The sequence below is a fragment of the Ambystoma mexicanum genome, chromosome 5p (assembly GCF_040938575.1).
Source record: "Ambystoma mexicanum isolate Mex_15411 chromosome 5p, UKY_AmexF1_1, whole genome shotgun sequence".
Taxonomy (NCBI): domain Eukaryota; kingdom Metazoa; phylum Chordata; class Amphibia; order Caudata; family Ambystomatidae; genus Ambystoma; species Ambystoma mexicanum.
The window spans coordinates 465,200,215-465,214,209 of record NC_090930.1 but is presented as its reverse complement, the minus strand read 5'-3'; positions in this window follow the sequence as shown (position 1 = coordinate 465,214,209).

The following is a 13,995-nucleotide window of genomic DNA, read 5'->3' as shown; positions in this document are numbered from 1 at the left end:
ATAAAGACTTTAAAAATGGTTTGAATAAGATTAGGTATTCGGCAATGGTCTTTGAAACGTTCACTTCCATTAATTGGTGACATGCGACCCCTCCTTCAAATAGTATCAGCCGTATAATGGTGAACAATGGATGTAAGCAGCATTCTTTCACTGACGTGAGAAAACAACCTTTTCATTCACACACATGTGCTACATTTCCCATTATTCAAGTACTTCAGATTTAATAGAAAACTTCTACTTGCTTTACTCATATGTGAGTAAACGGGGGACTGGATACTGTTGCTGGTAATGCTCGAGCAAGGTATTAGAACTCTGAGCTTCCTTTGTGAAAGTGTCTATGGTCCGGACACACATTTCGGGTGCCCCTCTCACTCCTGAGACACACAGCCTGGTAATTGCTCCTCGCCTCGGTCTCCAGCACATTCATGATGTAACAACCATGGCAATCAGGTTCACATGGGGAAAGACAACTCTCCTGAATGCTTTCCGCTGCGCAGCCTCTGCACTTCAGAAACCCTACATCTTTGGGTGGCACTTTACTATCCAAACAGACCACTGGTCTCTTTGATGGTTAATGGCCATGCAAGGGCAGAACCCTAAGCTTTTTGCGGTGGGTCATATCCCTGTAATGATTAGATATGGACTTCCAGTATAAGCCAGGCTCCAAGCATGGAGATGCAGATGGCCTCAGCCAGTATTTTCACCTAGATGATGAACCAGACCCTTAGTAGGGTTGTGGTTCACATGTTGAGGCTGCGGGGCATGTGAGGACTTCAACTATCCGCTCGGTGGGTGTGCGCTCGCCTGGGCTTTTAAAAAACTTTTTAATTAAATAGAATGATGGTAGACCAACCTCAGGATAATGTGTTGGGTTAATCCACACACATTTTCCTATGCTTACACCACAACAAATGCATAGACCTGCCCAGTCTGCCCTGTCATATTTAGTTAAGATATGACAGCCAGGAGTACACCATCTCAAAAAGGGTATTGCCTGATTAACTAACAAACGTGCCATGGATTTGCCCTGCTCTTTTGTTGGGCCCTGCAGCTGGTGGCAGTAATTATCATACTAACAGAGTTAACTTCAAACAGGCCCACATGGAGCCTGGCTGCATAGGTTAACAAAGGAGACAGGAAATCACAACAACCTTTCATGTGTAACTGTGTCAACATGAAGCCAGCTTCCGCCCTCAGCGTCATTGACAGTGAACTGTCATGCCTGGGACTGCATGTTTTGTGGAGATTTGGGGCCTGACGGTATTTTATTACCGCCGAAAAATAATTTAGCAATAATCACTCCTCGTATTCAGATTGGGCCCTGTACAACAATAATACAGTGGACATGCATTATTTCAGCACCCAGACATGCATATTTGGTGTGCGTGGTTGGTATGCGTATTTGGTGGTATTTTGGTGAGCATTATTCCCTTGTTTTATTGGTGGCCCCAATGTCCAGAATCCCTTATCTTTGCTTAGATTTTTCGTGTAATCACTAGAGAGACCTCAGGCCTACATTTCAGGAATACCACATTTTCATTGTTAGTGATAGTGTGCCACCATGGGCAATCTCACTGACTTATTTACGACAGAGAGCTATATGTGGTAATTTCCACTACCTTATATACGGTAGGGAATTATGTCCAGAGAGTCTCTCTTCCCGTTGGCTCATGTACCTCCAACAAGCTATGCTACAATCACTCACAACTGTTCATACTGAATCTGATCATGCAAAATGACAATTGCACTGTTTAAAAATCTCCCCTCTTCAGCACTGTATTGGTAAATAGAAGACACACCACCCGTCTGCTTTCAAATATTTTTCTGTATTATAAAAGTTGCATTTAAACACGATCTCACTCTTACAGAAATAACTAAAACAGCACAGTAACAGCTTTGTCTATGACACACTGCAAAGAGAGTGGCGGAGAACAGAACTCAAATTGCAACATTAGCATTTGATTAAGGCATGCACAGGAATCCTACACTGACTGCATATTCTCGCACACACTAAGCTCCCACACTTATGTAATTACCTTATCTGTTCAGTGAAGTTTTCTTTAGCTGTTCTCTTTCTGAGTGTGGCTCCCTTGAAGATTAACCCCAGTAAAAGGATCGCCTGCCTTCTCAAACCGGGGTCATTGCCTGGAATTCTCAGCTTTTGCAGATAGGAATGCTCCAACCAGGAAAAGGTCTTCCTCCCAGCTCTGCCAAATCTTGACTGCCTTTCTCCTCCCTCAAACTTCCCCCAGCAAAAAGCCTGATCACTCCCTCTAGCATGATACTTGCTATGACGCTGCTCCAATCAGAATCAATCACGCCATCTCCTCCTTCTCTACACAATGGCTCATTTTTATAGTAATACTTTGTAACCAACTGATTTCCTGTTCTTTCGAGCCCATTTGCTTCCTGTAATTATGTGGACAGGGCAGCAGAGAGAACAGAAAAAAAAATGGATGTGCGTTTAAAAGTTCACTTTCAGAATAGGCCTAATTCTGCAGTGGAGACACATTTTTATTAGTGGATTATGTTTCATTAGTCAGGTTAGTTGTCAGTAAGGTTAGTTATTATTTTCAAATGTGTCTCTCGCACCATAGGCATTTCAGGTGAAAAATAGTGTGCATTTTTGAATGTGCACGTGTACTTTTAACTGTAAAAATAGATTTGCATCTTATATGTTAAAATCGTTTTTGACTGAATGGCCTGTCTTTCCTTGTTAATCTGGTAACACATATAGCAATGCACCGCACCCTTGTGGTGGTGCTGCAAAAAAAAAAAAATTGCTACCTGTGCAGTAGTGCTGTACTCTGTGCTGTTTGCTACCTGTGTAGTAGTGCTGTACTCTGTGCTGTAACACGCCAAATATCCTTACATAAACTCCTTTTGTTTTTAGAACTTGGTTATAATCCAAGCCAATTCCTAAAAACAATTTGTTCTCTCTTTTTTTTTTACAATATAGCAATCCAACAAAATGAATATTCATGTGCATCAATGAAAAATTTGCAATCAACACATTCATCTGAGTTCATTAGTTTACAAAATGTTCTACATTTGCCTTCTCAGTGGAAGTGGCATTACTCTAAGTTTAGATTTTTCAAGTCAATTTAAAACAATGAAATAAAACAACTAACCAAAACAAATAATTAATATAACAAATTAAAATAAATAATTAAAATAATAAATACGTGGAACTCCATATGTCAGCACTCTTGTCTGTCTCTGATATGTCCCGACCAGTGATGTTATTTGGTTCATTCGAGTACACTTTCATCTTGGCAATCTTAGATCCATAGGAGTCATCTTTTTCAGCATTCTGGTTATCTTGTCTTCACCTCCACCTGGAGGCAGGCATCTTTTGGTCTTCATCCAGGGGACTCCAGGACTCCATCGTCTCCCGTGGCCTCTGATCCCGGAACCTCCGACCAAATAATGTTAATTTTCTAAATTAAATAGAAAATAAACAAATTAAGTACATAGCACAATACTAACTTCACCCTTTTGCCAAAAATAAAACATGCTTGGTAAAAATATTTCGTTTTTCTTTTTCTGAAATTAAACACAAGTTAAAAAAAAAAAAACAAGCACACATAAACAGCATTCAATATTTAATACATTTTCTCTCTGCACACCAACCATGAGCTTCCATTATATGTGCATTTATTTATTTATACATTTATTTATTTTACATTATATATTGTACATATACTACAGTGTTTATGTGTCATCATAACAATCAACTTTTTTAACTTCTTTGTCACTGCCTACCGATTACACCCATTTATTTTCTCTTTTTGTGTTCAAGGGATTTTATCTGTTTCTACATGCTCAAGCTGCCTGATCTCATGTCTGGGATGGCATGGTTTGATTTGATTTACATGGACAAACTGCTCTATTGCTGTTTCACCTTCATTTTTCAAAATTTTATACACTACAGGAGAGACCTTATCTATAATTCGAAATGGCCCCTGCCAGGCCGCTAGAAATTTAGAATTTTTCTGTTTACTTTTTCCAAAATGAAACTTGTACACCTGATCCCCTACACTGTATTCCTTTACTGATGTCTTTTTATCATAATATGACTTTGCACTGTCAGCAGCTCTTTCCAGATTTCTCTGCACAAAAGCAAATGCATGTTGCAAATGCCTCCTCAGTTCATCAATATATTCATGAACTGTGGATGCACTCACAAGGGTTTGCTCATGTGTTCTGTATAGTAGGTGTTGTGGTAACACCATTTTCCTACCTGTTAAGACCTCATGGGGGCTAACACCTGTTGCTTTGGCAGGAGTCGACCTGATTGCCATCAAAACCAATGGTAAACGCAAATCCCAGCTGGAACCTGCTTCTGCCACAAATTTCTTTAAAATATCCACAACAGACCTATTGCTTCTTTCAACTGTACCTGAAGACGCCGCCCGATATGCGATATGTAGTTTCCTTTTCACACCTAGTATTTGCCATACCTTACTCATTAGAGTACTTGTGAAATGACTTCCTCTGTCTGACTCAATTCTTTGTGGCAACCCAAACCTTGAGAACACATGGTTCACCAGCAATGTGGCTGCTGTTTGCGCACTACAATCTGGTGCAGGAATGCACTCAATCCACTTCGACATCAAACATACCACACTCAAAATATAACGGTGTCCCCTGCTCGACCTTTTTAAAGGACCTACATAGTCTATTTGCAAATCTGACCATGGGAGAGTTAGGCCCCTTTTCATCAATGGTGCTCTATGCATTGGTGAAGCAGGTTTAAATTGGGCGCATACTAGACATCCTCTAGCATATAATTCCACATCTTGGGACATATGAGGCCAGTAAGCATAATCTTTTAGTATTTCTAATGTTTTTTGTGAACCTCTATGGCCTGCAGTTATGGCATCATGTGCATGGTGTAGCATTAGTCCTCTGAATGAAAGGGGTACTACCCACTGTATTTGCCCTGTTATGGACTCTCTAATCATGAGTCCATCCTGTAATCTAATTCGTGTTTTGTTCTTTAATAACACCCTCAACTCTTCTTTTCCCATACAATCATTTTCTGTTAAAGGATTTTGTTCAGGATCTATCAAATGATTATAATAGATTCCCAAAATTTGATCATTCTTTTGTGCCTCAATCAAATCTTGGTCTGGCGTGTCATGACTCCACTGCACCACCGGTTGATCTACCTCCTTTGGTGCTTTGGAACGTGTGACTGCATCAATTTGTATTTCACCCATTAAATAATCAATAGGTAGCAATTCTCCCATCACAGCCCCAATCTTAGCCAGGTGGTCTGCCTTATCATTTCCCTCCTTATCCTCTCCTGGTGTTTTTAAATGCCCACGAATTTTTCTCCAGTATATCGTTAAATTATTTTCTGACACCAATTTGTCTATGGCTTGTATCATTTTTCCATGTTTAAGTGGCTTTTTGTTGCATGTAACCATGCCTCTTGCTTTCCAACCAGGCAAATACTCCACAAAGCTATTCCGTGCATAGTCAGAATCAGTCACCAGGACAATTTCACTGAACTTTTTATCAACTGCAGTAGCAATTGCTTTATAAATGGCTGCCAATTCCGCCACCTGACTGCTCCTATCTCCAATCCTCATCCCTATACTGGGAACGCCTTCACATTTCAACCAGACATTTCCTATTCCTGCCACTAATTGTTTATTACTGTCATTTTCAATGTGAAAAGCACAACCATCCACATATACAGTTGGCAAATCCTTGCATGTTTTTTCATCAAAAGCTTTGTGTGGTGATTGTTCAAATTCCTGTAAACTAGTTTCCACTTCCATTTCATTTGGTATTTGTTCAGCTGCACAGTCATGTAAGTCAGCTAACCCTTGAGCAATTGGGCTCTTTTTATTTTGTCCATATCTCACTTCTACGGGAAAACCTTGTAATGCCAGCGTCCATGAAGTGATTCTGGTTTGTGCTAGATTGCCTGATCTAATTCTTTTACTCTCTAAAAATTGCAAAGGTTGATGATTTGTTTCAATAATCACCTTTTCTCCCTGAACAATGGGGCGGAAATGTTGTAGCGCCCACACAGTGGTTAATAGGGCCTTTTCACATCCATTAAATTTCATTTCAACTTGGGAAAATGCCTTACTTGCATATGCAATGGTTTTGTGATTCAAATCGTGTTTTTGTGATAACACTGCTGACATACAATGTTCAGAAAAACCTATTTCTATAAAGAAATCCCTGTCCTTTATGGGGTATGCTAAACATGGTGCCTTTACAAGACATTCCTTTAATTTAGCAACTGCATCAGACTGCCCTCTTTCCCATTTCCAGGGAGTATTCAGTTTAAGCAGTTTAGTCAATGGTTGAGTGATTTCTGCATAATTTTCAATGAACTTTCTGTTATAGCCTGTCATCCCTAATAAACTTTTTACTCCTTTCACATTTTTAGGATCTTTTAATCTTTGTATGGCCTCTATTTTCTTCCTTTGTGGATTTAGCCCATGTTCAGTCACTTCATGCCCTAGAAAGTTCACTTTTTTCTTGCACCATTGTGCTTTTTGCAAAGATACTTTGGCACCTGCTTTCTGCAATTGGCCAAGTACATGTCTTATTTCATCAAAATGGCTTTTCAGGCTTTCATTTTTTATCAGGACATCATCCACATAAACTATTGTTCCCCTTTCCGCTGCATCCGGCATGGCCTTTCTCAAAAATATGCCAAATTCACTCCCACTATTGATGTACCCGAATGGAGCTCTACGCCAGGCATATTGAGTCCTGTCAAATGTAAAGGAAAATAAGTGTTGTATCTCCTCTGCCAATGGCACGCACCAATATCCAGAGGTGAGATCTAATGTGGTAAATACATTTGAACCATGTATCTGAGCTAGGCCCTGATCAATGAATGGCAGTGGCCATCTAGATATTGGTACTCTTTTATTTAACTCTCTTAAGTCTGCACACAGCCGCCATTGACCATTTGGCTTTAACACACCTAAAATAGGCGTATTGGATGTGCTATGAATGGGCCTGATTATTCCCCGTGATTCCAAATTTTTAATAATCTCTGCCAATGATTCTAAACATGCCAGCGGTAGTCTATACTGGCGTACAAACACTGGATTTCTGCTACAACCTTCTGGTAGTGTGGCCACATGTAAATCAGTTAAACCACAATCATAAGCATCTTTTGCAAATACATCCTTAAATTCCATAAATATTTCCCTCAGGTCGTCCCTATCCTTATCGCTGTCACATGCATCCGCTAAGGAGATCTGCTCTTCTACCATTCTGGAAAATTCTGGAAACTCTTCTGGTAAAGGAATCTCAGCGCTTTCCTCTAACTGTGTGGCTGTGTCTTTTTGTAGAGCTGCCACTTTTAAATATTTTGGCATATCAGCTTCCACTTCAATGGGCTGATTTCCTGTTTCATTTTCATTTAAATTAAATATTATGCAATCCTCTTGATGGCAGCACACTGTCTCATTTGAATCATAAGGATACACAGAATGAATTTTAAATATTCCTTTGGGCTGAGAGTCCAGGTGTTCTGGCAACTCGCCCTTGGCATCTACATATTTTTCAGGAATATTCCCAATCACCATGTTATTTAAATCTGCCGTATAGTGTGATTTTTGTATAGCCATTCCTAATGGGGAGTTTTCCTCTAAATGAATATCCTGACAACCTTTATTATTTACCATGATTTTTATAGATCCCTCACCAATGTCTACCAATGGAATGTATTCATAATCCAGGCCTTGCTGTTTTATGGATTCATTCAGGCATACAAATGCATCAGAGCCTTTCATCTGCTGTCCATTTTTGCATTTCAGTGTTATTGCAAACTGTTTTGTAAATGCAGGAATAATAGTATTTTTCCTCATTTGTAATTCGACTGCATAAGGAACCAGTTGTGCACAATGATAAGCCCTTCTTCTGTCTTCAAATTCAGGTGCCGGACCACCTAGGCGTGACCATATTTTTTGATTAAGGAAATCTAACACCATACACATTCTGTGCATGATGTCATTGCCCATGTAAAATTCATTTTGTGCTCCACTCACTATCCATACATTATGGTAAATTATTTTCTGCCCAATGCTAATTTTAAGCATGCATCTGCCTGCAATTCGGTTTTCAAAATCTGGACTGTCCAACCCAGAAACATATTGGTTTTTAATCCTAAATTTCGGGATTTCCTCCCTTTCCATTATTTTTTGCAACAATTTCTCATTAATGAAACTCCTTTCATGTTCAAGCGCTAAAGTGGCTTTTATTGTTTTAAGATAATCATTTATACCAACATGAACCCATGGTTGCTCATCTTCCATGTGTATTTCTGCCAGAGTGGTAATGTGTTTTTCTGAATCTGTTTTAGGAGCAATATTCTGTTTGCATGTTTTCTCTTTTAAATAGAAACGTAATGTGTGCTCATCTATGGCAGTCTGCCAATCTTTCCTTGGGTCCAAGTATATTTGTACAGGTAGTTTTTCATTGTCGCTCTGCATTTTGTCTTGACACATTAATATAACAGTGACACTAGGTATGCAGCTATTCTGGAGATATACCTCCACAGCATCATTTGTTTTGGCAACGGTGTGACATTCATTTATATTGCTGTTTTGTGATTCTAGTTTCTTAGGCCTCAATGGTTTTTTGGTTAAGGACCACAGCACTCCATTCACCCCATCTATGAGAGGAGACAATCTTTTCAGGCAATCTGTCCCCATCAGAAATGGAATTTCACAAATAGATGTGATCAATACCTCTTGTTTCATTCTGTGCTTTCCTATTTTTATGTCAACCTCAGTTACACCTATGATGGACACCTCCTCCCCATTAAAGTTATGCACTGGGCCTTGATTTGCCTTCACTGTGATCTGACTCTGTGGAAGCCTCCCTTCATTGATACTCTTTACCAGCTCCTTGGACATAATTGTGGCCTGTGCGCCAGTGTCAATCATAGCAAAGGTGTGGCATTTTTCTTCTACAGTGATGGGTGCATAATATCTGTCCTCAACTTCCTCTAATACACATAAGAAATGTGAATTCTTACTGATTTCAGGGCTCACCTTTCTCAGGTCTTTTTCACTTTTGGCTAAGCACATTGGTAAATGAAAAGACATTTTTCCCTCCTTTCTACCCATTTCTGTGCGAGATATTTTATTCATTTCTCCATGTTCATAGGTTTTTTGGAGTGTGGCCACTGTTCGCCCATCCATCTGGGTAACATCAGAGACCACATTACAATCCTCCAACTGAACATGTGTAACAACATCATTCAGCAATTTGTCATTTTTTAATTCTGTGCATTTGTGATCATTTAGTGTGATACCAGCCCTTTCAGCCTCTTCAAAAATATGTGGCTCAAAGAATTCTTCAGGTGATTGACTTGTACCCTCCTTGTGAGTATTTCCTTTTTCTGTCTGTGTTTGGTCATTGTTTAGCTTGCCCAGGGAAGGAGCTATAGCATCCCCACTTACTCCCTGTTCACTGGTATTCCCCATGCATGAGTCATTTTTCTTAAATCTGTCCCTTTGTTCTTTTGGAATTCCTAATGTTTCTTTTTCATTTGTGCAAATCTTTACTGTTTTATTTAGCTCTAAGTTAAACCGTACCTCTTTTTTAGAAGTATTTGCACTTTCTGTCACAATTTCATTTACTGGTACTTTCATTTTTAATCCATTAGGCATCTCAGAGTCGTTATGCAAAATTATATCAGAGCAATCTGTCATTTTGGCACTGCAGTTATCATGAGTACTTAGTCACTTTTCGGAAGCCCCCCGGTCATTGCCATGGCCATCAGCCCCCTCTTTGGAAGGTTGTTTTTGCGCTGTATAGAGCTTTCCTATTTGCTCAGCTAACATTTTCACTTGGGCCTCAAGGCACTGGAACCTTTCCATCTCTCTAGGATCCTCTTTCTGTGGCCTAGGTCGATGTTGGTTGTTTTCCCCCTGATTGGATCTATTCTGATACCTCTCAGGTGATTGATGTCGGTTGGGATGGTTTCTGAACTCTTGATTCATTTGTGGAGGGGAGTGGGTTGCACCCATCCTTTGATTATAGTCCCCTGGTGGGGAATCATTGTACTGGCGTGGACTGTAGTTCACGTTTTGCCTCATGTCCTGTCTCTCAGATTGTGGGTACTGGCCCCTATGTTGATTTCCATTATCAGTAAATCGATCCACATATCGGGGCCTATCCTGAATACCATATATCATGGTGTTGGGATCACACCTACTCTGTGTCCCCAATGACTGGTAGGGACCATCATTTCTTTGATCTTGATTTTGTCTCTGGTTATTGTTCATACCTGCCATATCAGGCCGATATCCTACCCGGGGTCTATCCCCTAAATACCTAGGGCTGATGTAGCTCTCTCTATTACTAGGATCATGTGTTTGGAACATTGGTACAGGAAATGGCGATCTTTGTTGATTACCCCTTTGTTCAGGTGTCACATTATTTTTACCTTGGCTTTGAGCAGACTCAAGGGACATTTTGGCTGACCTGATTTCCATTACTGTGGCTGAGGGTTCTTTAGATTTAGGCCTAGTATCTTTCATTTTATCACTTTCTCTACCCTGACAATAGAGTACCTCATATAGCTTTGTGCTTTGATGTACAATCCATTCAAGGGACTTGTCACGGTCAAATTCACGGACCAATTGGGATATGATGTCTTTCTGTAGCCCATAGAAGTATGCAGTTTTAAACTCATTGGAATTTGAGTCAAAAGATACATCAAAGCGAGAGAATGCTCTTTTTAAGTCTTGTAAAAATTGGCGAGGGGATGTATTAGGTCCAGCAGTAATTGTGTACGCGACTTTCTTTGCCTCCTGCAATGACTGAAAAGGAGAAAAATGACGCCTAATTTCTTTTTCAAACTCCAGCCATGTCATATTCTGCTGTTCATTTAATCCCCTTATGATGCTGGCCGTCGGGGCATCTAAAGTTAAATGAAAATATTGTCTGTACTGTTCCTTAGGTATCTGGAGTGCTTTAAAAATGTCATGCACCGCTTCTAAGTGATCCTCAATGCAGCATTCACCTCCCTTTTTAAATGGTTTGATCAGGGCTTTAATGGATTTCATTATTTTTATGGGGCTACTTGTTGCAATGCATGGAATTGCACTATTTTGTGATTCAATCCTATTTTCAGGTGTATGATATTGGTGGCTGCCCCCAATGGGAGTATCAAATCCCCCAAGGGCGCTGCAACCAAGTTCAGTCACCGGCCCAGTCACTGGAGCACTAGCTCTTTGGGCAGAGCTAGAATTCACCTCCACTCCATTGAATGTGGTACCCTGCCGCCTCTCCTGGGACCTGGGAATGCACATTTGCTGTTCTAAGTCCTTACACTTTTTAAGGAGTCTGGTTGCTTCATTTTGCAAATAATTATTTTCATCACTCATTTTATTAATCACCTCCTGCATTTCGCACATTTGCATTTGGCATTCATTGAACTCTTTATTTCTCTTGTCTCTTTCTTGGATCATTTTAATCATTTCTTGTTCTGCACTCTGGAGATCACCTTCTTTTTCACAATGTTCTTTTTGTAAAATCTGCATTTCTGAAACAACCTCATCTTTATCCTGCCTAATGTGATCCACTAAGGCTTTTAAGTGTGCCAATTCTTGCTCACTATCTTCAAATTGTTTCTTGCTTTTGGATAACTGAGTATCAAAGTCTCTGCATTTTAATTGCATGTCTTTTTGGCATACATCCAATTCTGCTCTCAACATTTCCTGATTTTTATTTGCCCCCTCTAATTCAGTCTTTAACCTGTTAATTAGCTGAGTATCATTCTCTTGCATTCGCAGGGACTTGTTTAAAATAAACCATATTTTGCCGCATAGCCGTATTAAACAGTCTTTCTCTGCACTTTTATCGGCTGCATTCAATAATCTTGTAAGGCAGACCTGAATTATGCTGTCTTCTGCAAAAATATTGTCTAGTTTTTCTTTCTGCACCTCACCCTGAATGCGGTTACTCCATTCTAACGTGCTATTCGAAGACCAATTCCCATGTGCAAATAACTTTGCCTCTAAATATTGCACTAGATCTGAGAATGTGGTTTCCCTTTGTGACATTCTGAAATTCGTTTTTAGTGGCACACTGCTATTATAAAATGGGTTCCCTTTAATGTGCAAATGGCAGTGTGAGACACGCTTGCCACGCCCAGTAGGTACTCTATGATCACTTTCCCGGCCTGCAACGCACCATAAATATGTTGGGTATTTTGTGGAGATTTGGGGCCTGACGGTTTTTTATTACCGCCGAAAAATAATTTAGCAATAATCACTCCTCGTATTCAGATTGGGCCCTGTACAACAATAATACAGTGGACATGCATTATTTCAGCACCCGGACATGCATATTTGGTGTGCGTGGTTGGTATGCGTATTTGGTGGTATTTTGGTGAGCATTATTCCCTTGTTTTATTGGTGGCCCCAATGTCCAGAATCCCTTATCTTTGCTTAGATTTTTCGTGTAATCACTAGAGAGACCTCAGGCCTACATTTCAGGAATACCACATTTTCATTGTTAGTGATAGTGTGCCACCATGGGCAATCTCACTGACTTATTTACGACAGAGAGCTATATGTGGTAATTTCCACTACCTTATATACGGTAGGGAATTATGTCCAGAGAGTCTCTCTTCCCGTTGGCTCATGTACCTCCAACAAGCTATGCTACAATCACTCACAACTGTTCATACTGAATCTGATCATGCAAAATGACAATTGCACTGTTTAAAAATCTCCCCTCTTCAGCACTGTATTGGTAAATAGAAGACACACCACCCGTCTGCTTTCAAATATTTTTCTGTATTATAAAAGTTGCATTTAAACACGATCTCACTCTTTACAGAAATAACTAAAACAGCACAGTAACAGCTTTGTCTATGACACACTGCAAAGAGAGTGGCGGAGAACAGAACTCAAATTGCAACATTAGCATTTGATTAAGGCATGCACAGGAATCCTACACTGACTGCATATTCTCGCACACACTAAGCTCCCACACTTATGTAATTACCTTATCTGTTCAGTGAAGTTTTCTTTAGCTGTTCTCTTTCTGAGTGTGGCTCCCTTGAAGATTAACCCCAGTAAAAGGATCGCCTGCCTTCTCAAACCGGGGTCATTGCCTGGAATTCTCAGCTTTTGCAGATAGGAATGCTCCAACCAGGAAAAGGTCTTCCTCCCAGCTCTGCCAAATCTTGACTGCCTTTCTCCTCCCTCAAACTTCCCCCAGCAAAAAGCCTGATCACTCCCTCTAGCATGATACTTGCTATGACGCTGCTCCAATCAGAATCAATCACGCCATCTCCTCCTTCTCTACACAATGGCTCATTTTTATAGTAATACTTTGTAACCAACTGATTTCCTGTTCTTTCGAGCCCATTTGCTTCCTGTAATTATGTGGACAGGGCAGCAGAGAGAACAGAAAAAAAAATGGATGTGCGTTTAAAAGTTCACTTTCAGAATAGGCCTAATTCTGCAGTGGAGACACATTTTTATTAGTGGATTATGTTTCATTAGTCAGGTTAGTTGTCAGTAAGGTTAGTTATTATTTTCAAATGTGTCTCTCGCACCATAGGCATTTCAGGTGAAAAATAGTGTGCATTTTTGAATGTGCACGTGTACTTTTAACTGTAAAAATAGATTTGCATCTTATATGTTAAAATCGTTTTTGACTGAATGGCCTGTCTTTCCTTGTTAATCTGGTAACACATATAGCAATGCACCGCACCCTTGTGGTGGTGCTGCAAAAAAAAAAAAAATTGCTACCTGTGCAGTAGTGCTGTACTCTGTGCTGTTTGCTACCTGTGTAGTAGTGCTGTACTCTGTGCTGTTTGCTACCTGTGTAGTAGTGCTGTACTCTGTGCTGTAACACGCCAAATATCCTTACAGACTGCATGTTTACAGTAAGCCTCCCTGATAGGAGGACCCCATTCATCAGATAAGAGAATGTGGTTTGCAGGAGCCAGAGAGTCTGGTCTCGCCGCAGCTTCAAGGGAGA